This window comes from Carcharodon carcharias, chromosome 28 (genome assembly GCF_017639515.1).
Source record: "Carcharodon carcharias isolate sCarCar2 chromosome 28, sCarCar2.pri, whole genome shotgun sequence".
Lineage (NCBI taxonomy): Eukaryota > Metazoa > Chordata > Chondrichthyes > Lamniformes > Lamnidae > Carcharodon > Carcharodon carcharias.
The window spans coordinates 4,606,145-4,630,646 of record NC_054494.1 but is presented as its reverse complement, the minus strand read 5'-3'; positions in this window follow the sequence as shown (position 1 = coordinate 4,630,646).

The following is a 24,502-nucleotide window of genomic DNA, read 5'->3' as shown; positions in this document are numbered from 1 at the left end:
GATGCTGACTGCGGGACACACTTCCCGGACTCCTTCACCACGATCCTGACTGCGGGTCACACTTCCCGGAATCCTTCACCGCGATGCTGACTGCTGGGCACTCTTCCCGGAATCCTTCACCGCGATGCTGACTGCGGGACACTCTTCCCGGAATCCTTCACCGCGATGTTGACTGTGGGACACTCTTCCCGGACTCATTCACCGCGATGCTGTCTGCAGGACACTCTTCCCGGACTCCTTCACAGTGATGCTGACTGCGGGACACACTTCCCGGACTCCTTCACCGCGATGCTGACTGCAGGACACACTTCCCGGACTCCTTCACCGCGATGCTGACTGCAGGACACACTTCCCGGTATCCTTCACTGTGATGCTGACCGCGGGACACACTTCCCGGACTCCTTCAACACGATGCTGACTGCGGGACACTCTTCCCGGACTCCTTCACTGTGATGCTGACTGCGGGACACACTTCCCGGACTCCTTCACCGCGATGCTGACTGCGGGACACTCTTCACGGACTTCTTCACCACGATGCTGACTTTGGGACACTCTTCCCGGACTCCTTCACTGTGAAGCTGACTGCGTGACACACTTCCCGGACTCCTTCACTGTGATGCTGACTACGGGACACACTTCCCGGACTCCTTCAGCACGATGCTGACTGCGGGACACTCTTCCCGGACTCCTTCAATGTGATGCTGACTGCGGGACACTCTTCCCAGAATCCTTCACCGCGATGCTGACTGCAGGACACTCTTCCCGGAATCCTTCACTGTGATGCTGACTGCGGGACACACTTCCCGGACTCCTTCACCGTGATGCTGACTGCGGGACACTCTTCCCGGACTCCTTCACTGTGATGCTGACTGAGGGACACTCTTCCCGGACTCCTTCACCGTGATGCCTACTGCAGGACACTCTTCCCGGACTCCTTCACCGCGATGCTGTCTGCGGGACACTCTTCCCGGACTCCTTCACCGCGATGCTGACTGCGGGACACACTTCCCGGAATCCTTCACCGTGATGCTGACTGCGGGACACTCTTCCCGGACTCCTTCACCACGATGCTGACTGCTAGACCCACTTCCCGGACTCCTTCACCACGATGCTGACTGCGGGACACTCTTCACGGACTCCTTCACTGTGATGCTGACTGCGGGACACACTTCCCGGACTCCTTCACCACGATGCTGACTGCGGGTCACACTTCCCGGAATCCTTCACCGCGATGCTGACTGCTGGGCACTCTTCCCGGAATCCTTCACCGCGATGCTGACTGCGGGACACTCTTCCCGGAATCCTTCACCGCGATGTTGACTGTGGGACACTCTTCCCGGACTCATTCACCGCGATGCTGTCTGCAGGACACTCTTCCCGGACTCCTTCACTGTGATGCTGACTGCGGGACACACTTCCCGGACTCCTTCACCGCGATGCTGACTGCAGGACACACTTCCCGGACTCCTTCACCGCGATGCTGACTGCAGGACACACTTCCCGGTATCCTTCACTGTGATGCTGACTGCGGGACACACTTCCCGGACTCCTTCAGCACGATGCTGACTGCGGGACACTCTTCCCGGACTCCTTCACTGTGATGCTGACTGCGGGACACACTTCCCGGACTCCTTCACCACGATTCTGACTGCGGGTCACACTTCCTTGAATCCTTCACCGCGATGCCGACTGCTGGACACTCATCCCGGAATCCTTCACCACGATGCTAACTGCGGGACACTCTTCCCGGACTCCTTCACTCTGATGTTGAATGCGGGTCACTCTTCCCGGACTCCTTTACCGCGTTGCTGACTGCGGGACACTCTTCCCAGACTCCTTGACCGCGATGCTGACTGCGGGACACTCTTCCCGGACTCTTTCACCGTGATGCTGACTGCGGAACACTCTTCCCGGACTGCTTCACCTTGATGCTGACTGCGGGACACTCTTCCCGGACTCCTTCACCGCGATGCTGACTGCAGGACACTCTTCCCGGACTCCTTCACCGCGATGCTGACTGCGGGACACTCTTCCCGGACTTCTTCACCACGATGCTGACAGCGGGACGCTCTTCCCGGACTCCATCACCGCGATGCTGACTGCGGGACACTCTTCCCGGAATCCTTCACTGTGATTCTGACTGCGGGACACTCTTCCCGGACTCCTTCACCGTGATGCTGACTGCGGGACACTCTTCCCGGAATCCTTTACCGCGATGCTGACTGCGGGACACTCTTCCCGGACTCCTTCACCACGATGCTGACTGTGGGACCCACTTCCCGGACTCCTTCACCACGATGCTGACTTCGGGACACTCTTCCCGGACTCCTTCACTGTGATGCTGACTGCGGGCCACACTTCCCGGACTCCTTCACCACGATGCTGACTGTGGGACCCACTTCCCGGACTCCTTCACCACGATGCTGACTTCGGGACACTCTTCCCGGACTCCTTCACCGTGATGCTGACTGCGGGACACACTTCCCGGACTCCTTCACCACGATTCTGCCTGCGGGTCACACTTCCCAGAATCCTTCACCGCGATGCTGACTGCTGGGCACTCTTCCCGGAATCCTTCACCGCGATGCTGACTGCGGGACACTCTTCCCGGAATCCTTCACCGCGATGCTGACTGTGGGACACACTTCCCGGACTCATTCACCGCGATGCTGTCTGCAGGACACTCTTCCCGGACTCCTTCACTGTGATGCTGACTGCGGGACACACTTCCCGGACTCCTTCACCGCGATGCTGACTGCAGGACACACTTCCCGGACTCCTTCACCGCGATGCTGACTGCAGGACACACTTCCCGGTATCCTTCACTGTGATGCTGACTGCGGGACACACTTCCCGGACTCCTTCAGCACGATGCTGACTGTGGGACACTCTTCCCGGAATCCTTCACTGTGATGCTGACTGCGGGACACACTTCCCGGACTCCTTCACCACGATTCTGACTGCGGGTCACACTTCCCGGAATCCTTCACCGCGATGCTGACTGCTGGACACTCTTCCCGGAATCCTTCACCGCGATGCTGACTGCGGGACACTCTTCCCGGACTCCTTCACTCTGATGTTGAATGCGGGTCACTCTTCCCGGACTCCTTCACCGCGATGCTGACTGCTGCACAGTCTTCCCGGACTCCTTCACCACGATGCTGACTGCGGGACACTCTTCCCGGACTCTTTCACCGTGATGCTGACTGCGGAACACTCTTCCCGGACTCCTTCACCTTGATGCTGACTGCGGGACACTCTTCCCGGACTCCTTCACCGCGATGCTGACTGCCGGACACTCTTTCCGGACTCCTTCACCGCGATGCTGACTGCGGGACACTCTTCCCGGACTCCTTCACCGCGATGCTGACTGCGGGACACTCTTCCCCGGACTCCTTCACCGCGATGCTGACTGCGGGACACTCTTCCCGGACTTCTTCACCACGATGCTGACTTTGGGACACTCTTCCCGGACTCCATCACTGTGATGCTGACTGCGTGACGCACTTCCCGGACTCCTTCACTCTGATGCTGACTGTGGGACACTCTTCCCGGACTCCTTCACTGTGATGCTGACTGCGGGACACTCTTCCCGGACTCCTTCACCGCGATGTTGACTGCGGGACTCTCTTCCCGGACTCCTTTTCTATGATGCTGACTGTGGGACACTCTTCCCGGACTTCTTCACTGTGATGCTGACTGCCGGACACTCTTCCCGGAATCCTTCACCGTGATGCTGACTGCGGGACACTCTTCCCGGAATCCTTCACCGTAATGCTGACTGCGAGACACTCTTCCCGGAATCCTTCACCACGATGCTGACTGCGGGACACTCTTCCCGGACTCCTTCACCGCGATGCTGACTGCGGGACACTCTTCCCGGAATCCTTCACTGCGATGCTGGCTGCGGGACACACTTCCCGGACTCCTTCACTCTGATGTTGAATGCGGGTCACTCTTCCCGGACTCCTTTACCGCGATGCTGACTGCCGGACACTCTTCCCGGACTCCTTGACCGCGATGCTGACTGCGGGACACTCTTCCCGGACTCTTTCACCGTGATGCTGACTGCGGAACACTCTTCCCGGACTCCTTCACCACGATTCTGACTGCGGGTCACACTTCCCGGAATCCTTGACCGCGATGCTGACTGCGGGACACTCTTCCCGGACTCTTTCACCGTGATGCTGACTGCGGAACACTCTTCCCGGACTCCTTCACCTTGATGCTGACTGCGGGACACTCTTCCCGGACTCCTTCACCGCGATGCTGACTGCCGGACACTCTTCCCGGACTCCTTCACCGCGATGCTGACTGCGGGACACTCTTCCCGGACTTCTTCACCACGATGCTGACTGCGGGACACTCTTCCCGGACTCCTTCACCGCGATGCTGACTGCGGGACACTCTTCCCGGACTCCTTCACCGCGATGCTGACTGCGGGACACTCTTCACGGACTTCTTCACCACGATGCTGACTTTGGGACACACTTCCCGGACTCCTTCACTGTGATGCTGACTGCGTGACACACTTCCCGGACTCCTTCACCGCGATGCTGACTGCGGGACACTCTTCCCGGACTCCTTCACCGCGATGCTGACTGCGGGACACACTTCCCGGAATCCTTCACCGTGATGCTGACTGCGGGACACACTTCCCGGAATCCTTCACCGTGATGCTGACTGCGGGACACTCTTCCCGGAATCCTTCAACGCGATGCTGACTGCGGGACACTCTTCCCGGACTCCTTCACCACGATGCTGACTGTGGGACCCACTTCCCGGACTCCTTCACCACGATGCTGACTTCGGGACACTCTTCCCGGACTCCTTCACTGTGATGCTGACTGCGGGACACACTTCCCGGACTCCTTCACCACGATGCTGACTGTGGGACCCACTTCCCGGACTCCTTCACCACGATGCTGACTTCGGGACACTCTTCCCGGACTCCTTCACCGTGATGCTGACTGCGGGACACACTTCCCGGACTCCTTCACCACGATTCTGCCTGCGGGTCACACTTCCCAGAATCCTTCACCGCGATGCTGACTGCTGGGCACTCTTCCCGGAATCCTTCACCGCGATGCTGACTGCGGGACACTCTTCCCGGAATCCTTCACCGCGATGCTGACTGTGGGACACACTTCCCGGACTCATTCACCGCGATGCTGTCTGCAGGACACTCTTCCCGGACTCCTTCACTGTGATGCTGACTGCGGGACACACTTCCCGGACTCCTTCACCGCGATGCTGACTGCAGGACACACTTCCCGGACTCCTTCACCGCGATGCTGACTGCAGGACACACTTCCCGGTATCCTTCACTGTGATGCTGACTGCGGGACACACTTCCCGGACTCCTTCAGCACGATGCTGACTGTGGGACACTCTTCCCGGAATCCTTCACTGTGATGCTGACTGCGGGACACACTTCCCGGACTCCTTCACCACGATTCTGACTGCGGGTCACACTTCCCGGAATCCTTCACCGCGATGCTGACTGCTGGACACTCTTCCCGGAATCCTTCACCGCGATGCTAACTGCGGGACACTCTTCCCGGACTCCTTCACTCTGATGGTGAATGCGGGTCACTCTTCCCGGACTCCTTTACCGCGATGCTGACTGCAGGACACTCTTCCCGGACTCCTTGACCGCGATGCTGACTGCGGGACACTCTTCCCGGACTCTTTCACCGTGATGCTGACTGCGGAACACTCTTCCCGGACTCCTTCACCTTGATGCTGACTGCCGGACACTCTTTCCGGACTCCTTCACCGCGATGCTGACTGCGGGACACTCTTCCCGGACTCCTTCACCGCGATGCTGACTGCGGGACACTCTTCCCCGGACTCCTTCACCGCGATGCTGACTGCGGGACACTCTTCCCGGACTTCTTCACCACGATGCTGACTTTGGGACACTCTTCCCGGACTCCATCACTGTGATGCTGACTGCGTGACGCACTTCCCGGACTCCTTCACTCTGATGCTGACTGTGGGACACTCTTCCCGGACTCCTTCACTGTGATGCTGACTGCGGGACACTCTTCCCGGACTCCTTCACCGCGATGTTGACTGCGGGACTCTCTTCCCGGACTCCTTTTCTATGATGCTGACTGTGGGACACTCTTCCCGGACTGCTTCACTGTGATGCTGACTGCCGGACACTCTTCCCGGAATCCTTCACCGTGATGCTGACTGCGGGACACTCTTCCCGGAATCCTTCACCGTAATGCTGACTGCGAGACACTCTTCCCGGAATCCTTCACCACGATGCTGACTGCGGGACACTCTTCCCGGACTCCTTCACCGCGATGCTGACTGCGGGACACTCTTCCCGGAATCCTTCACTGCGATGCTGGCTGCGGGACACACTTCCCGGACTCCTTCACTCTGATGTTGAATGCGGGTCACTCTTCCCGGACTCCTTTACCGCGATGCTGACTGCCGGACACTCTTCCCGGACTCCTTGACCGCGATGCTGACTGCGGGCCACTCTTCCCGGACTCTTTCACCGTGATGCTGACTGCGGAACACTCTTCCCGGACTCCTTCACCACGATTCTGACTGCGGGTCACACTTCCCGGAATCCTTGACCGCGATGCTGACTGCGGGACACTCTTCCCGGACTCTTTCACCGTGATGCTGACTGCGGAACACTCTTCCCGGACTCCTTCACCTTGATGCTGACTGCGGGACACTCTTCCCGGACTCCTTCACCGCGATGCTGACTGCCGGACACTCTTCCCGGACTCCTTCACCGCGATGCTGACTGCGGGACACTCTTCCCGGACTTCTTCACCACGATGCTGACTGCGGGACACTCTTCCCGGACTCCTTCACCGCGATGCTGACTGCGGGACACTCTTCCCGGACTCCTTCACCGCGATGCTGACTGCGGGACACTCTTCACGGACTTCTTCACCACGATGCTGACTTTGGGACACTCTTCCCGGACTCCTTCACTGTGATGCTGACTGCGTGACACACTTCCCGGACTCCTTCACTGTGATGCTGACTGTGGGACACTCTTCCCGGACTCCTTCAATGTGATGCTGACTGCGGGACACTCTTCCCAGAATCCTTCACCGCGATGCTGACTGCAGGACACTCTTCCCGGAATCCTTCACTGTGATGCTGACTGCGGGACACACTTCCCGGACTCCTTCACCGTGATGCTGACTGCGGGACACTCTTCCCGGACTCCTTCACTGTGATGCTGACTGAGGGACACTCTTCCCGGACTCCTTCACCGTGATGCCTACTGCAGGACACTCTTCCCGGACTCCTTCACCGCGATGCTGTCTGCGGGACACTCTTCCCGGACTCCTTCACCGCGATGCTGACTGCGGGACACACTTCCCGGAATCCTTCACCGTGATGCTGACTGCGGGACACTCTTCCCGGACTCCTTCACCACGATGCTGACTGCGGGACCCACTTCCCGGACTCCTTCACCACGATGCTGACTGCGGGACACTCTTCACGGACTCCTTCACTGTGATGCTGACTGCGGGACACACTTCCCGGACTCCTTCACCACGATCCTGACTGCGGGTCACACTTCCCGGAATCCTTCACCGCGATGCTGACTGCTGGGCACTCTTCCCGGAATCCTTCACCGCGATGCTGACTGCGGGACACTCTTCCCGGAATCCTTCACCGCGATGTTGACTGTGGGACACTCTTCCCGGACTCATTCACCGCGATGCTGTCTGCAGGACACTCTTCCCGGACTCCTTCACTGTGATGCTGACTGCGGGACACACTTCCCGGACTCCTTCACCGCGATGCTGACTGCAGGACACACTTCCCGGACTCCTTCACCGCGATGCTGACTGCAGGACACACTTCCCGGTATCCTTCACTGTGATGCTGACCGCGGGACACACTTCCCGGACTCCTTCAACACGATGCTGACTGCGGGACACTCTTCCCGGACTCCTTCACTGTGATGCCGACTGCGGGACACACTTCCCGGACTCCTTCACCGCGATGCTGACTGCGGGACACTCTTCACGGACTTCTTCACCACGATGCTGACTTTGGGACACTCTTCCCGGACTCCTTCACTGTGAAGCTGACTGCGTGACACACTTCCCGGACTCCTTCACTGTGATGCTGACTGCGGGACACACTTCCCGGACTCCTTCAGCACGATGCTGACTGCGGGACACTCTTCCCGGACTCCTTCACTGTGATGCTGACTGCGGGACACACTTCCCGGACTCCTTCACCGCGATGCTGACTGCGGGACACTCTTCACGGACTTCTTCACCACGATGCTGACTTTGGGACACTCTTCCCGGACTCCTTCACTGTGATGCTGACTGCGTGACACACTTCCCGGACTCCTTCACTGTGATGCTGACTGTGGGACACTCTTCCCGGACTCCTTCAATGTGATGCTGACTGCGGGACACTCTTCCCAGAATCCTTCACCGCGATGCTGACTGCAGGACACTCTTCCCGGAATCCTTCACTGTGATGCTGACTGCGGGACACACTTCCCGGACTCCTTCACCGTGATGCTGACTGCGGGACACTCTTCCCGGACTCCTTCACTGTGATGCTGACTGAGGGACACTCTTCCCGGACTCCTTCACCGTGATGCCTACTGCAGGACACTCTTCCCGGACTCCTTCACCGCGATGCTGTCTGCGGGTCACACTTCCCGGAATCCTTCACCGCGATGCTGACTGCGGGACACACTTCCCGGAATCCTTCACCGTGATGCTGACTGCGGGACACTCTTCCCGGACTCCTTCACCACGATGCTGACTGCGGGACCCACTTCCCGGACTCCTTCACCACGATGCTGACTGCGGGACACTCTTCACGGACTCCTTCACTGTGATGCTGACTGCGGGACACACTTCCCGGACTCCTTCACCACGATCCTGACTGCGGGTCACACTTCCCGGAATCCTTCACCGCGATGCTGACTGCTGGGCACTCTTCCCGGAATCCTTCACCGCGATGCTGACTGCGGGACACTCTTCCCGGAATCCTTCACCGCGATGTTGACTGTGGGACACTCTTCCCGGACTCATTCACCGCGATGCTGTCTGCAGGACACTCTTCCCGGACTCCTTCACTGTGATGCTGACTGCGGGACACACTTCCCGGACTCCTTCACCGCGATGCTGACTGCAGGACACACTTCCCGGACTCCTTCACCGCGATGCTGACTGCAGGACACACTTCCCGGTATCCTTCACTGTGATGCTGACCGCGGGACACACTTCCCGGACTCCTTCAACACGATGCTGACTGCGGGACACTCTTCCCGGACTCCTTCACTGTGATGCTGACTGCGGGACACACTTCCCGGACTCCTTCACCGCGATGCTGACTGCGGGACACTCTTCACGGACTACTTCACCACGATGCTGACTTTGGGACACTCTTCCCGGACTCCTTCACTGTGAAGCTGACTGCGTGACACACTTCCCGGACTCCTTCACTGTGATGCTGACTGCGGGACACACTTCCCGGACTCCTTCAGCACGATGCTGACTGCGGGACACTCTTCCCGGACTCCTTCACTGTGATGCTGACTGCGGGACACACTTCCCGGACTCCTTCACCGCGATGCTGACTGCGGGACACTCTTCACGGACTTCTTCACCACGATGCTGACTTTGGGACACTCTTCCCGGACTCCTTCACTGTGATGCTGACTGCGTGACACACTTCCCGGACTCCTTCACTGTGATGCTGACTGTGGGACACTCTTCCCGGACTCCTTCAATGTGATGCTGACTGCGGGACACTCTTCCCAGAATCCTTCACCGCGATGCTGACTGCAGGACACTCTTCCCGGAATCCTTCACTGTGATGCTGACTGCGGGACACACTTCCCGGACTCCTTCACCGTGATGCTGACTGCGGGACACTCTTCCCGGACTCCTTCACTGTGATGCTGACTGAGGGACACTCTTCCCGGACTCCTTCACCGTGATGCCTACTGCAGGACACTCTTCCCGGACTCCTTCACCGCGATGCTGTCTGCGGGACACTCTTCCCGGACTCCTTCACCGCGATGCTGACTGCGGGACACACTTCCCGGAATCCTTCACCGTGATGCTGACTGCGGGACACTCTTCCCGGACTCCTTCACCACGATGCTGACTGCTAGACCCACTTCCCGGACTCCTTCACCACGATGCTGACTGCAGGACACACTTCCCGGTATCCTTCACTGTGATGCTGACTGCGGGACACACTTCCCGGACTCCTTCAGCACGATGCTGACTGCGGGACACTCTTCCCGGACTCCTTCACTGTGATGCTGACTGCGGGACACACTTCCCGGACTCCTTCACCACGATTCTGACTGCGGGTCACACTTCCTTGAATCCTTCACCGCGATGCCGACTGCTGGACACTCATCCCGGAATCCTTCACCACGATGCTAACTGCGGGACAGTCTTCCCGGACTCCTTCACTCTGATGTTGAATGCGGGTCACTCTTCCCGGACTCCTTTACCGCGTTGCTGACTGCGGGACACTCTTCCCAGACTCCTTGACCGCGATGCTGACTGCGGGACACTCTTCCCGGACTCTTTCACCGTGATGCTGACTGCGGAACACTCTTCCCGGACTGCTTCACCTTGATGCTGACTGCGGGACACTCTTCCCGGACTCCTTCACCGCGATGCTGACTGCCGGACACTCTTCCCGGACTCCTTCACCGCGATGCTGACTGCGGGACACTCTTCCCGGACTTCTTCACCACGATGCTGACTGCGGGACACTCTTCCCGGACTCCTTCACCGCGATGCTGACTGCGGGACACTCTTCCCGGACTCCTTCACCGCGATGCTGACTGCGGGACACTCTTCCCGGACTCCTTCACCGCGATGCTGACTGCGGGACACACTTCCCGGAATCCTTCACCGTGATGCTGACTGCGGGACACACTTCCCGGAATCCTTCACCGTGATGCTGACTGCGGGACACTCTTCCCGGAATCCTTCATCGCGATGCTGACTGCGGGACACTCTTCCCGGACTCCTTCACCACGATGCTGACTGTGGGACCCACTTCCCGGACTCCTTCACCACGATGCTGACTTCGGGACACTCTTCCCGGACTCCTTCACTGTGATGCTGACTGCGGGACACACTTCCCGGACTCCTTCACCACGATGCTGACTGCGGGTCACACTTCCCGGAATCCTTCACCGCGATGCTGACTGCTGGGCACTCTTCCCGGAATCCTTCACCGCGATGCTGACTGCGGGACACTCTTCCCGGAATCCTTCACCGCGATGCTGACTGTGGGACACTCTTCCCGGACTCATTCACCGCGATGCTGTCTGCAGGACACTCTTCCCGGACTCCTTCACTGTGATGCTGACTGCGGGACACACTTCCCGGTCTCCTTCACCGCGATGCTGACTGCAGGACACACTTCCCGGACTCCTTCACCGCGATGCTGACTGCAGGACACACTTCCCGGTATCCTTCACTGTGATGCTGACTGCGGGACACACTTCCCGGACTCCTTCAGCACGATGCTGACTGTGGGACACTCTTCCCGGACTCCTTCACTGTGATGCTGACTGCGGGACACACTTCCCGGACTCCTTCACCACGATTCTGACTGCGGGTCACACTTCCCGGAATCCTTCACCGCGATGCTGACTGCTGGACACTCTTCCCGGAATCCTTCACTGCGATGCTAACTGCGGGACACTCTTCCCGGACTCCTTCACTCTGATGTTGAATGCGGGTCACTCTTCCCGGACTCCTTTACCGCGATGCTGACTGCAGGACACTCTTCCCGGACTCCTTGACCGCGATGCTGACTGCGGGACACTCTTCCCGGACTCTTTCACCGTGATGCTGACTGCGGAACACTCTTCCCGGACTGCTTCACCTTGATGCTGACTGCGGGACACTCTTCCCGGACTCCTTCACCGCGATGCTGACTGCCGGACACTCTTCCCGGACTCCTTCACCGCGATGCTGACTGCGGGACACTCTTCCCGGACTTCTTCACCACGATGCTGACTGCGGGACACTCTTCCCGGACTCCTTCACCGCGATGCTGACTGCGGGACACTCTTCCCGGACTCCTTCACCGCGATGCTGACTGCGGGACACTCTTCCCGGACTCCTTCACCGCGATGCTGACTGCGGGACACACTTCCCGGAATCCTTCACCGTGATGCTGACTGCGGGACACACTTCCCGGAATCCTTCACCGTGATGCTGACTGCGGGACACTCTTCCCGGAATCCTTCATCGCGATGCTGACTGCGGGACACTCTTCCCGGACTCCTTCACCACGATGCTGACTGTGGGACCCACTTCCCGGACTCCTTCACCACGATGCTGACTTCGGGACACTCTTCCCGGACTCCTTCACTGTGATGCTGACTGCGGGACACACTTCCCGGACTCCTTCACCACGATGCTGACTGCGGGTCACACTTCCCGGAATCCTTCACCGCGATGCTGACTGCTGGGCACTCTTCCCGGAATCCTTCACCGCGATGCTGACTGCGGGACACTCTTCCCGGAATCCTTCACCGCGATGCTGACTGTGGGACACTCTTCCCGGACTCATTCACCGCGATGCTGTCTGCAGGACACTCTTCCCGGACTCCTTCACTGTGATGCTGACTGCGGGACACACTTCCCGGTCTCCTTCACCGCGATGCTGACTGCAGGACACACTTCCCGGACTCCTTCACCGCGATGCTGACTGCAGGACACACTTCCCGGTATCCTTCACTGTGATGCTGACTGCGGGACACACTTCCCGGACTCCTTCAGCACGATGCTGACTGTGGGACACTCTTCCCGGACTCCTTCACTGTGATGCTGACTGCGGGACACACTTCCCGGACTCCTTCACCACGATTCTGACTGCGGGTCACACTTCCCGGAATCCTTCACCGCGATGCTGACTGCTGGACACTCTTCCCGGAATCCTTCACTGCGATGCTAACTGCGGGACACTCTTCCCGGACTCCTTCACTCTGATGTTGAATGCGGGTCACTCTTCCCGGACTCCTTTACCGCGATGCTGACTGCAGGACACTCTTCCCGGACTCCTTGACCGCGATGCTGACTGCGGGACACTCTTCCCGGACTCTTTCACCGTGATGCTGACTGCGGAACACTCTTCCCGGACTCCTTCACCTTGATGCTGACTGCGGGACACTCTTCCCGGACTCCTTCACCGCGATGCTGACTGCCGGACACTCTTCCCGGACTCCTTCACCGTGATGCTGACTGCGGGACACTCTTCCCGGACTCCTTCACCACGATGCTGACTGCGGGACACTCTTCCCGGACTCCTTCACCGCGATGCTGACTGCAGGACACTCTTCCCCGGACTCCTTCACCGCGATGCTGACTGCGGGACACTCTTCCCGGACTTCTTCACCACGATGCTGACTTTGGGACACTCTTCCCGGACTCCTTCACTGTGATGCTGACTGCGTGACGCACTTCCCGGACTCCTTCACTGTGATGCTGACTGTGGGACACTCTTCCCGGACTCCTTCACTGTGATGCTGACTGCGGGACACTCTTCCCGGACTCCTTCACCGCGATGTTGACTGCGGGACTCTCTTCCCGGACTCCTTTTCTATGATGCTGACTGTGGGACACTCTTCCCGGACTTCTTCACTGTGATGCTGACTGCCGGACACTCTTCCCGGAATCCTTCACCGTGATGCTGTCTGCGGGACACTCTTCCCGGAATCCTTCACCGTAATGCTGACTGCGGGACACTCTTCCCGGAATCCTTCACCACGATGCTGACTGCGGGACACTCTTCCCGGAATCCTTCTCCGCGATGCTGACTGCTGGACACTCTTCCCGGAATCCTTCACCGCGATGCTGACTGCGGGACACTCTTCCCATAATCCTTCACTGTGATGCTGACTGCAGGACACACTTCCCGGACTCCTTCACCGCGATGCTGACTGCAGGACACACTTCCCGGACTCCTTCACCGCGATGCTGACTGCAGGACACACTTCCCGGTCTCCTTCACCGTGATGCTGACTGCAGGACACTCTTCCCCGACTCCTTCACTGTGATGCTGACTGCAGGACACTCTTCCCGCACTCCTTCACTGTGATGCTGACTGCAGGACACTCTTCCCGGAATCCTTCACTGTGATGCTGACTGCGGGACACACTTCCCGGACTCCTTCACCGCGATGCTGACTGCGGGACACTCTTCCCAAACCCCTTCACCGGGATGCCGACTGTCGTACACTCTTCCCAAATAGTTCTTCCCATTTGATTCGTGATGAAGGCACACCAAAATTGAAACCATGCGAAACAACAAACTCCTCGCATTCTGAGAGTACACAGTCAGCGAGATTTGTTCAGTGGTTAGTGGCATTGTTAATTGCTTTGCCAAACCGCTTCCAGTTACGTGAGTTAATGATGTGAACGTGTTTGAAAAGGGTACTGTTTATGGCGTGATCATCTATTGAAGCATTATAGCGGTGTAAACGGATTGAATCAAAAAATGAAAGAAATTAGCACACCTCAGAACAAGTGCAATGTAGGGCAGGACGTGAATTACTAGCCCTAATACCAATCTGTTCAATCCCATCTCACATAAACACTTGCCTGATCATGGGACTGTGTTTCCCTTCAGCATTATTGATATGTTTGGAAATGAAAATGGGCACAATCTTGGGGTTAATACAGGCGTGCAGAAAATCAATATGTCTGTTCAAAATTTAAAATGTCGAGATTTGAAATGTCTTTTTGCAGCAACGCTCTTTTTTTAACTTAACAACTTTATTGCTATGACATTGCTTTATATTTGCTCAGCAACTGTTTCTTTTCTTAATCCCTCAACTTTTCTTTTGAAATTCAGTTTAAAGTTGTGCTGAACCTTCCCTTTGTGAAATTTACTCAGTCACTCCTGCTGGAGGGAGAATTAAATGGGAATGTGACCCCCCCCTCCCCAAGTGAGAATGGAAATGTGACCCCCCCTCCCCAAGTGAGAATGGAAATGTGCCCCCCCTCCCCAAGTGAGAATGGAAATGTGCCCCCCCCTCCCCAAGTGAGAATGGAAATGTGACCCCCTCCCCAAGTGAGAATGGAAATGTGACCTCCTCTCCCCAAGTGAGAATGGAAATGTGCCCCCCCCTCCCCAAGTGAGAATGGAAATGTGACCCCCTCCCCAAGTGAGAATGGAAATGTGACCCCCTCTCCCCAAGTGAGAATGGAAATGTGACCCCCTCCCCAAGTGAGAATGGAAATGTGCTCCCCCTCCCCAAGTGAAAATGTAAATGTGCCCCCCCCTCCCCAAGTGAGAATGTAAATGTGCCCCCCCCTCCCCAAGCGAGAATGGAAATGTGTCCCCCCTCCCCAAGTGAAAATGGAAATGTGCCCCCCCTCCCCAAGTGAGAATGGAAATGTGCGCCCCCTCCCCAAGTGAAAATGTAAATGTGCCCCCCCCTCCCCAAGTGAGAATGTAAATGTGCCCCCCCTCCCCAAGCGAGAATGGAAATGTGCCCCCCCTCCCCAAGTGAAAATGTAAATGTGCCCCCCCCTCCCCAAGTGAAAATGGAAATGTGCCCCCCCCTCCCCAAGTGAAAATGGAAATGTGCCCCCCCTCCCCAAGTGAAAATGGAAATGTGCCCCCCCCTCCCCAAGTGAAAATGGAAATGTGCCCCCCCCCCCCCAAGTGAAAATGGAAATGTGCCCCCCCTCCCCAAGTGAAAATGGAAATGTGCCCCCCCTCCCCAAGTGAAAATGGAAATGTGCCCCCCCTCCCCAAGCGAAAATGGAAATGTGCCCCCCCTCCCCAAGCAAAAATGGAAATGTGCCCCCCCTCCCCAAGCAAAAATGGAAATGTGCCCCCCCCTCGCCAAGTGAGAATGGAAATGTGACCCCCCCTCCCCAAGTGAGAATGGAAATGTGCCCCCCCCTCCCCAAGTGAGAATGGAAATGTGGCCCCCCCTCGCCAAATGAAAATGGAAATGTGCCCCCCCCCTCCCCAAGTGAGAATGGAAATGTGCCCCCCCACCCTCCCCAAGCGAAAAGGTTGGACAAGCTCATTTTAAACAGGGTGTTTATCACAGCCGGAGCTGAGAACCTGCCAGACCGGCTTTAAAATACTCGGAGAGTTCAGGCTTGGGGTCCCGACTTGTTGAAGACGGCCCACCCAGGTCAGTTTCACTCATTGCTGCGCTGCTGCCAGGGAGGTTGGGGGGTTGTGGGAGTGAGGACGGGGGTTTTGGGGGTGGAGACGGAGAGTTGGAGGGTGGAGATGTCGAGGCGGGGGTAGAGAGGTCGGAGAGTGGGTAGAGAGGGGGGCGGGTGGGAGATTGGGGGGAGGGGTGGGAGAAGGTTTTGGGGTTGGGATGGAGTTGGAAACTGGGGGAGGGGTTGGTGGAGGTGGTGGGTGGGGGAAGTTGTTGGAGGGAGGGTGAGAAAGAGGTTGGTAGCAGTGGGGGCACTAATATTTTTCACTTAAAAAGCATAGTGGCGTAGTGGTATTGTCACTAGAGTGGTTTGTCAGACGAATTACCACCCATTCAGTCCACTCTCGATCATCAGTAAAGTGATTGGAGGAGTCATCAACAGCACTATCAAGCAGCACTTACTTAGCAATAGCCTGCTCACTGACATTCAGTTTGGGGTCACTCAGCTTCTGGCCTCATTACAGCTTTTGTTCAAACATGGACCAAAAGAGCTGAACTCCAGAGGTGAGGTGAAAGTGACTGCCTTTGACATCAAGGCAGCCAATGATTGCGTGTGGCATCAAGGAGCCCCAGCAAAACTGGAGTCAATGGGAATCAGGGGGAAATCTCTCCGCTGGTTGGAGTCATACCAAGCACAAAGGAAGATGGTTGTGGTTGTTGTAAGTCAATCATTTCAGCTCCAGGACATCACTGCAGGAGTTCCTCAGGGTAGTGTCCTCGGCCCAACCATCTTCAGCTGCTTCATCAATGACCTTCCTTCCATCATAAGGTCAGAGGTGGGGATGTTCACTGATGATTGCACAATGTTCAGCACCATTCACGACTCCTCAGATACTGAAACAGTCCATGTCCAAATGCAGCAAACAGAACAATATCCAGGCTTGGGCTGACAAGTGGCAAGTAACATTTGCACCACACAAGTGCCAGACAATGACCATCTCCAACAAGAGAGAATCTAACCATCGCCCCTTGATATTAAGTCATTGAATCCATCGCTGAATCCCCCACTATCAACATCCTGGGGGTTACCATCGATTAGGAACTGAACTGGACTAGCCATATAAATACTGTGGCTACAAGAGCAGGTCAGAGGCTGGGAATCCTGCGGTGAGTAACTCACCTCCTGACTCCCCAAAGCCTGTCCACCATCTACAAGGCACAAGTCAGGAATGTGATGGAATACTCCCCACTTGCCTGGATGAGTACAGCTCCAACAACACTCGAGAAGCTTGACAACATCCAGGACAAAGCAACCTACTTGATTGGCACCCCTTCTACAAACATTCACTCCCTCCACCACCGACGCACAGTAGCAGCAGTGTGTACCATCTACAAGATGCACTGCAGGAACTCATATAGGCTCCTTAGACAGCACCTTCCAAACCCATGACCACTATCACTTAGAAGGACAAGGGCAGCAGACAGATGGGAACACCACCACCTGGAAGTTCCCCTCCAAGTCACTCACCATCCTGACTTGGAAATATATCGCTGTTCCTTCACTGTCACTGGATCAAAATCCTGGAACTCCCTCCCTAACAGCACTGTGGGTGTACCTACATCACAGGGACTGCAGCGGTTCAAGAAGGCAGTTCACCACCACCTTCTCAAGGGGTAATTAGGGATGGGTAATAAATGCTGGCCCAGCCACTGAAGACCAAATGCTGTAGATGAATAAATAAAAACTTTTGGGGACTCAACTGATTAATACATAAGAAAACAATGTAATAGTAGATTTCGAAATGATGTGGCCAACACATTTTCTTAGCCTTCCGGCACCTCAAAATTTGGCACTACCCATCTGCTGGGGTGGTGAGTCAAAGGTGAGGAAGGGATGTTCCTGGGAGAGAGTGGATGGGGGTGAGAGAAGTACCTGAAATAGAATGTACACCAGGGCTCTGTCACCCATTGGTTGGGGAATCCTTGGTTGAGGGAAGACGAAGGCCTGTCGGAAGCACTGATAAGGAAGGTTACATCACCAAAATGGGAGCCAAAGAGACAGAGAATCGAAGAGATTGGAATGAAGCAGGGTCTGAGAAAGTGTAGCTGAGGTAGCAGTGGGAGTCCGTGGGTTTATCGTGAGCAGCGGTCCACAGCCTATCCCCAGAAGTGGAAACAGATACATCAGGGAAGCGAAAGGCAGAGAAGGACCACAGGTTTAGTGGTTAATAAATTTGCTCTTTCTTTGACTCAAGAAAACCTTGTTTCATTGGCTCCTTATTGCTAATAGCTTAAATAGTTAAATGCACCCTGATTTGGAAAAGGTACCAAAATGAAACTTAAACCTTTGTTGCAACCGACCGGGGAGGTTGAATAGAGGGGAGCCAGTTCACTCCTTCTCACCTGGTCGTAATAACATTGGGAGCTCGTGTCCAGATTGTGCCCACAGACTGATGAAAGAATTGGAGTTGGAAAGTATTTACTTCAAAAGTAATTGAAAAACTGCAAAAGGTTTTCTTGGGCCTGTAATACTAAAATGCTAAAATGTCCGCATTTGATGTCAATGCCTGCATAGAACAGGATGAGATAACCGGCGAGAAGTTAACGGCACTGTCCTTGGAACAATTAAAAATTGTACCTCGGCATTTAGAGGTGGAATTCCACCCAAAAGCCAAAAAAATGGAAATTTTAAAGTGGGTGCTGAAACACCTAGGATTGGAAATTGAGGCACTGAAACAGATAAATTAGCGGCAGAGAAATTAAGATTAGAGCGGCAGAAATTGGAACTGGAATTTGAGGAAAGGGAAGAGAGAGAGAGTCAGGCACTGAAGGAGGAGAGAGAATTTCAGGAAAGGGAAAGAGAAAAAGAAAGGGAGTTCAAATTAAAACAGCTTGGGCTGAGAAAGAAGGATCCCACTGTGCTGAAATGAAGACACCCCTGGTGAGGGAACAGCCCCTAGCTCAGAGTTAAGAGCTGAGGTATTCAAATTCATCCATTTAATCCCGAGGTTTGATGAAGAAGAGGTGGACGGACACCCTCTTTATCTTTTCAAAAGGTTAGACAAATCCAATGCTGCTCCCTGCTGTTGCAGAGTAAGCAGACAGGAAAATCTCACAAGTTTTACAGCCTCTTGCCTGAGATAAGTGCAGCATAAAGGGCCATAGGAATCAGGTTTGCACAGGAGAAAGGGAAGGTGACTGACTCCAAAACAGGTAATACTTGTGGAGATCACAAGGAGAGTAGCAGGGAAACCAATGCAGGGGTAAATCCTGATCAGCCAGATGAAGATCTCAACCAGATCGGTGTTGGCGAAAAACTCATTAAAAGTGAAGGACCTGAACCCGAATCTCTACAGGGGGTAAAAGTCAAAACACAACCCACTTACCTCCTGGCAATTAGGCCTGTAACAGTGCTGGGTTTGAGCCAGTAAATTCATGGGTTACAGAGCTAGGCAAAGAGTTAAACCTGACAAGTGCAAACAAATTTGCATAAAAACAGCCTCTGTAGAAAGATGGCCCGGGGCCAGGGAAAAGCACAGAGTGAACAGCTTGGCTATTGTTAGCAATTTGGGAGTGAACAGTCAGGCAAAACACCCAAACCCCATTGATGATACTTAACCCAGCATTAAAGCAAGAGATAAACACAGGGTCACTGACCACAAGAAACACAGAAATTTTGAAACTTGATACCAAGCTAAACTGTAAATGAATGTAAAACAAAAACAGAGACAGAAATACCTGGAAAATCTCAGCAGGTCTGGCAGCATCGGCGGAGGAGAGAACAATTGACGTTTCGAGTCCTCATGGCCCTTCAACAGAACTAAGTAAAAATAGGAAAGTGGTGAAATATAAGCTGGTTTAAGGAGGTGGGGGGTGGGGTGGTGTTGTTGGGACAAGCAGCCAGTAATAGGAGGAGATAACCAAAAGATGTCACAGACACAAGGAAAAAGAGGTGTTGAAGTTGGTGATATTATCTAAAGGAATGTGCCAATTAAGAGCAGAAAACAGGACAGACAAGGTACAGATAGCTCTAGTGGGGGTGGAGGAGTACTAAAAGGGGCATAAAAGGTAGAGATAAACAATGGGTGGAAATACATTTAAAAATAATGGACATAGGTAGGAAAAGAAAAATCTATATAAATTATTGGAAAAAACAAAAGGAAGGGGGAAGAAACAGAAAGGGGGTGGGGATGGAGGAGGGAGTTCAAGACCTAAATTTGTTGAATTCAATATTTAGTCCGGAAGGCTGTAAAGTGCCTAGTCAGAAGATGAGGTGCTGTTCCTCCAGTTTGCGTTGAGCTTCACTGGAACAATGCAGCAAGCCAAGGACAGACATGTGGGCAAGAGACCAGGGTGGAGTGTTAAAATGGCAAGCGACAGGGAGGTCTGGGTCATTCTTGCGGATAGACCACAGGTATTCCGCAAAGCGGTCACCCAGTCTGCGTTTGGTCTCTCCAATGTAGAGGAAACCACATTGGGAGCAATGAATGCAGTAAACTAAGTTGGGGGAAATGCAAGTGAAATGCTGCTTCACTTGAAAGGAGTGTTTGGGCCCTTGGACGGTGAGGAGAGAGGAAGTGAAGGGGCAGGTTTTGCATCTTCTGCGGTTGCATGGGGAGGTGCCGTGGGAGGGGGTTGAGGAGTAGGGGGTGATGGAGGAGAGGACCAGGGTGTCATGGAGGGAACAATCCCTACGGAATGTCGCCGGGGGGGGGCGGTGGTCGTGAAGGGAAGATGTGTTTGGTGGTGGCATCATGCTGGAGTTGGCAGAAATAACGGAGATGGGGACAAAGGACACAGGACACTGACGGGGAACCGGGACCAGTCACCGTGTGAGTACATTTTTATTCATTCTAAATCCGACTCCGTCCCGATTCAGGAAGTGTCAGGCACCCCGCATATCAGAAACCTGGGCTCTAGGCAATAGTTCAAGGGGTGGTAAGGGTGGGGTAGAAACGCCTGTATTATAGATTGTTATAATTACATCCAGTATTAGTTGCAAGTAACGAGTTTGGTCAGAAAGGACCCAGGGTAAGAACTGTACCGCGGACGATAACTGTACCCTGACCATCTGACCCAGAAATGGCCAGTAGTGACAAACTGGAGTGGGGAGCAGAGGGATCCCTGACATGGCGTTTAGCTGACAAAATAAGAAACTGATAGGCAAAATGATAAAGAACATGGAACCCATCTGACTCACCCACTGATCAGAGAAAATGATGGGATGATCTAAAAAAAAGACAAAGGTGATAAAGCCTGGATCCTAATGTTAAGGCAACATGTAGAGTTAAATAAGAAAGTAAATAGAATGTTGGCCAACAAATCCCAAAATGAAGAGCTGGTACAGGTAAAAAATCTCATCTCAGTTTCGCCAGCTGTAACACAGCCACCAGCAACTCCACAATACACATCATTTTCTCTGATCAGTGGGTGAGTCAGATGGGTTTCAATTGTTCTTTATCATTTTGCCTATCAGTTTCTTATTTTGTCAGCTAAACGCCGTGTCAGAGATCCCTCTGCTCCCCACTCCAGTTTGTCACTACTGGCCATCTCTGGGTCAGATGGTCAGGGTACAGTTATCGTCCGCGGTACAGTTCTTATCTGAGTCCTTTCTGACCAAACTCGTTACTTGCAACTAATACTGGATGTAATTATAACAATCTAGAATACAGGCGTTTCTACCCCACCCTTACCACCCCTTGAACTATTGCCTAGATTGGAACGGGCTGGCCGAACAGACAGCAGGATATGAGGAACAACGAGAAGTGGGTTGGGAATCACCACCCCCATATCCCATGGCCCCAATTAAGATAGATTATGTGCCCCCAGTGCTCAGATGACCAGGCACAGCAGCAAGCCGATTTCCGAGCCTTTCAAGCAGAAATAGCACAAGTCTTAGGGCAAGCCCCAGTTAATTGGAATATAGTGACTGGAGTAAAACAAGAAAATGGTGAGGGAGCCCATGAATATGGCAATCGGAAGTTTGAGGCATATTGTAACTCTGGGGTTGTAGGTGCTGGGCCGAACCGAGACGATGTGCAGTTTATGCAATTGTACAAGGATGGACTTAGCCCGGCGATCCTAAACACTGGGCTAGTAGACAAGAACACATATGATGAGCTAGAAAGATGGGCCACTGGGGTAGATAACCACAGAGGGAAAACTAAGATAAAGGTGTCAGCAGTGGAGGTTACAGACCCCACTGAAACGTTGGCCACAGTGACAGTTGTCCCTAAACCTGAGGTGTGCTTTAATTGTAAAAACCCAAACATAAAATATTTACAGCTTTAGATGTAGCCAATAGATTTTGGTCAATACCACTGGACCAGGAATCCCAAGATAAATTCACTTTCACAGTGGGAGGGAGACAGTAAACCTGGGCGAGGCTCCCACAGGAATTCCACAACAGCCTGAACATCTTCCATCAGGTCATGAGTGAGAAGCTGAGTCAGTGAGACGTAGGTTCTTACAACAGTACAATCTTATAACATGTAGGTGATATCCTAATAGCATCAGAATCAGAAAGGGGCCACATCGGAGCTCTCCTGATAGCCTTAAGGACACTGAAAAACCCTAGATTTAAGATAAACCCCTGTATGAGTTGATGACTGGGAGGGCTATGCGCTTGCCAGAGGGCAGAGCCATTGGAAGCGAGGATATGGGACCCATCAGAGATAAAATTAAAAACTATATTAAGCAATTGGATGGACAGCTAAAGGAATTACAACAGGAAGTGAACGACCAACAGGCTATCAGGGATTTAGCAGAGAGGACAAAAAGGGGACCCTGTCACCACCGGCTGAGGTCGGAGACATGGTGTTTGTTCAAATCACCCCGAGCCAACCAGGTCTTGCCCCAAAATGGACTGGACTGTTCAAAATTATTTTGACCAGTGACTCATGTGCCTGCGTCAATATGAAGGGAAAAGGTAGGTGGAAACACTGGTCACAACTGAAAAGGTGGAAGTAAATGATGTAAATAAGAAAGACTGAATTACCAGACAGTGGGGGGAAAACGGGCAACAGCAGTCCATACTCTGTTAGCCAAGTGGTTTAGGATTCATTCCCGATCTGGAGGACTGGCCATCCGAAAGACAGAAGGGGGAATCCTCAACTACGGGGAGGGTCACCGTGGGCTGTGCACAAGGAGGGACGTAAAGGAGAAAGCTGCCTCTTATATACAACCTAACCCCTGGTGATCACCAGCAGCGTGCTTCATTACAGAATAACAATAACTGGGTAACCTCCATGCCAAGATGGAAAAAGCTGGGTGTCGATGATCATTACCAGGGCCCTGGCTATTGCAGCCACTGGCATATAGAATGTAAACCGTGAAGCAGTGAGTGGTATGGGCTTACACTACAAGAACGTCAGCGACGGATATTGTGTGAAAGGAGGTGTGAATATCACAACGGAAAGGTCAATGCTCTTCAAGTGTGGCACCGGGTTTATGCAACTATCCACTGGAATGAGCGATGGTGAGAGCCTAGGGCAGAGCTCACATTCGGGAACGGAACTCCGATGGAAAAATGAGGGCCCACTATGCTTCCAGATCAGCGATGGTTCGGACAGACCCTGGACATGTCCGAAGGGGGCACCGGTCCAGATACAATGTGTGAGAGATTTTTCACAATTTACCTTCACACCCCAGGACAACAACAACTGGGGTCACTGTCCCAGGGAGGAGGACTTGGGAATGACAGATACCTGGCATCGGATCTTGAGGGCCAAACATGCAGAGTTGACTACAACGGCGGACCCCCGACTGACACCACCCCGCTATCACAGGACAAAACGACACCACAGAGACTATCTTGCCCAGACATGACCCCTGGGCCACAGAATGGACTGGTACTGTATACGGATGGTGAACTCTTGTATGATAATGTTAAACATGAAATTGTACAGGTAATTGTGAACCTGGCAGGTATATAACAGCCTGAGTATTGCAGTAACCAAGCGCCCCTACGAAAACTATACAAATTACTGAGTAAGGCTGTGATTAACCAGGCGGCCGACGCCACGGGTGCCACTGGATTCAGGGGACATGCTGCTTTCCAACGCCAGAAGAGAGAGTTAGTTAACAATGTACTGACAGGGGTGAACACAGGGACTTCCCTAGTAAACTCTCTTGATATTCAAGGAATCAACTCCAAGGTCACGAATCATAAAGGGATCATGAGGCAGCTGCTCATAAAAGCAGCGAGGGGTGGTGAAACAGCAGCGGCCCTAGGGGGCAAGAGTGTGGCATCTGTATTGGAAAGTGTACATGTTATAGAGACCCATGCCAAAACCACCAACCAATTAACAGAAAGGGAGGAACGACAAGAGGGTAGCACCCAAAAAAAAGCCAGCTGTGCCAA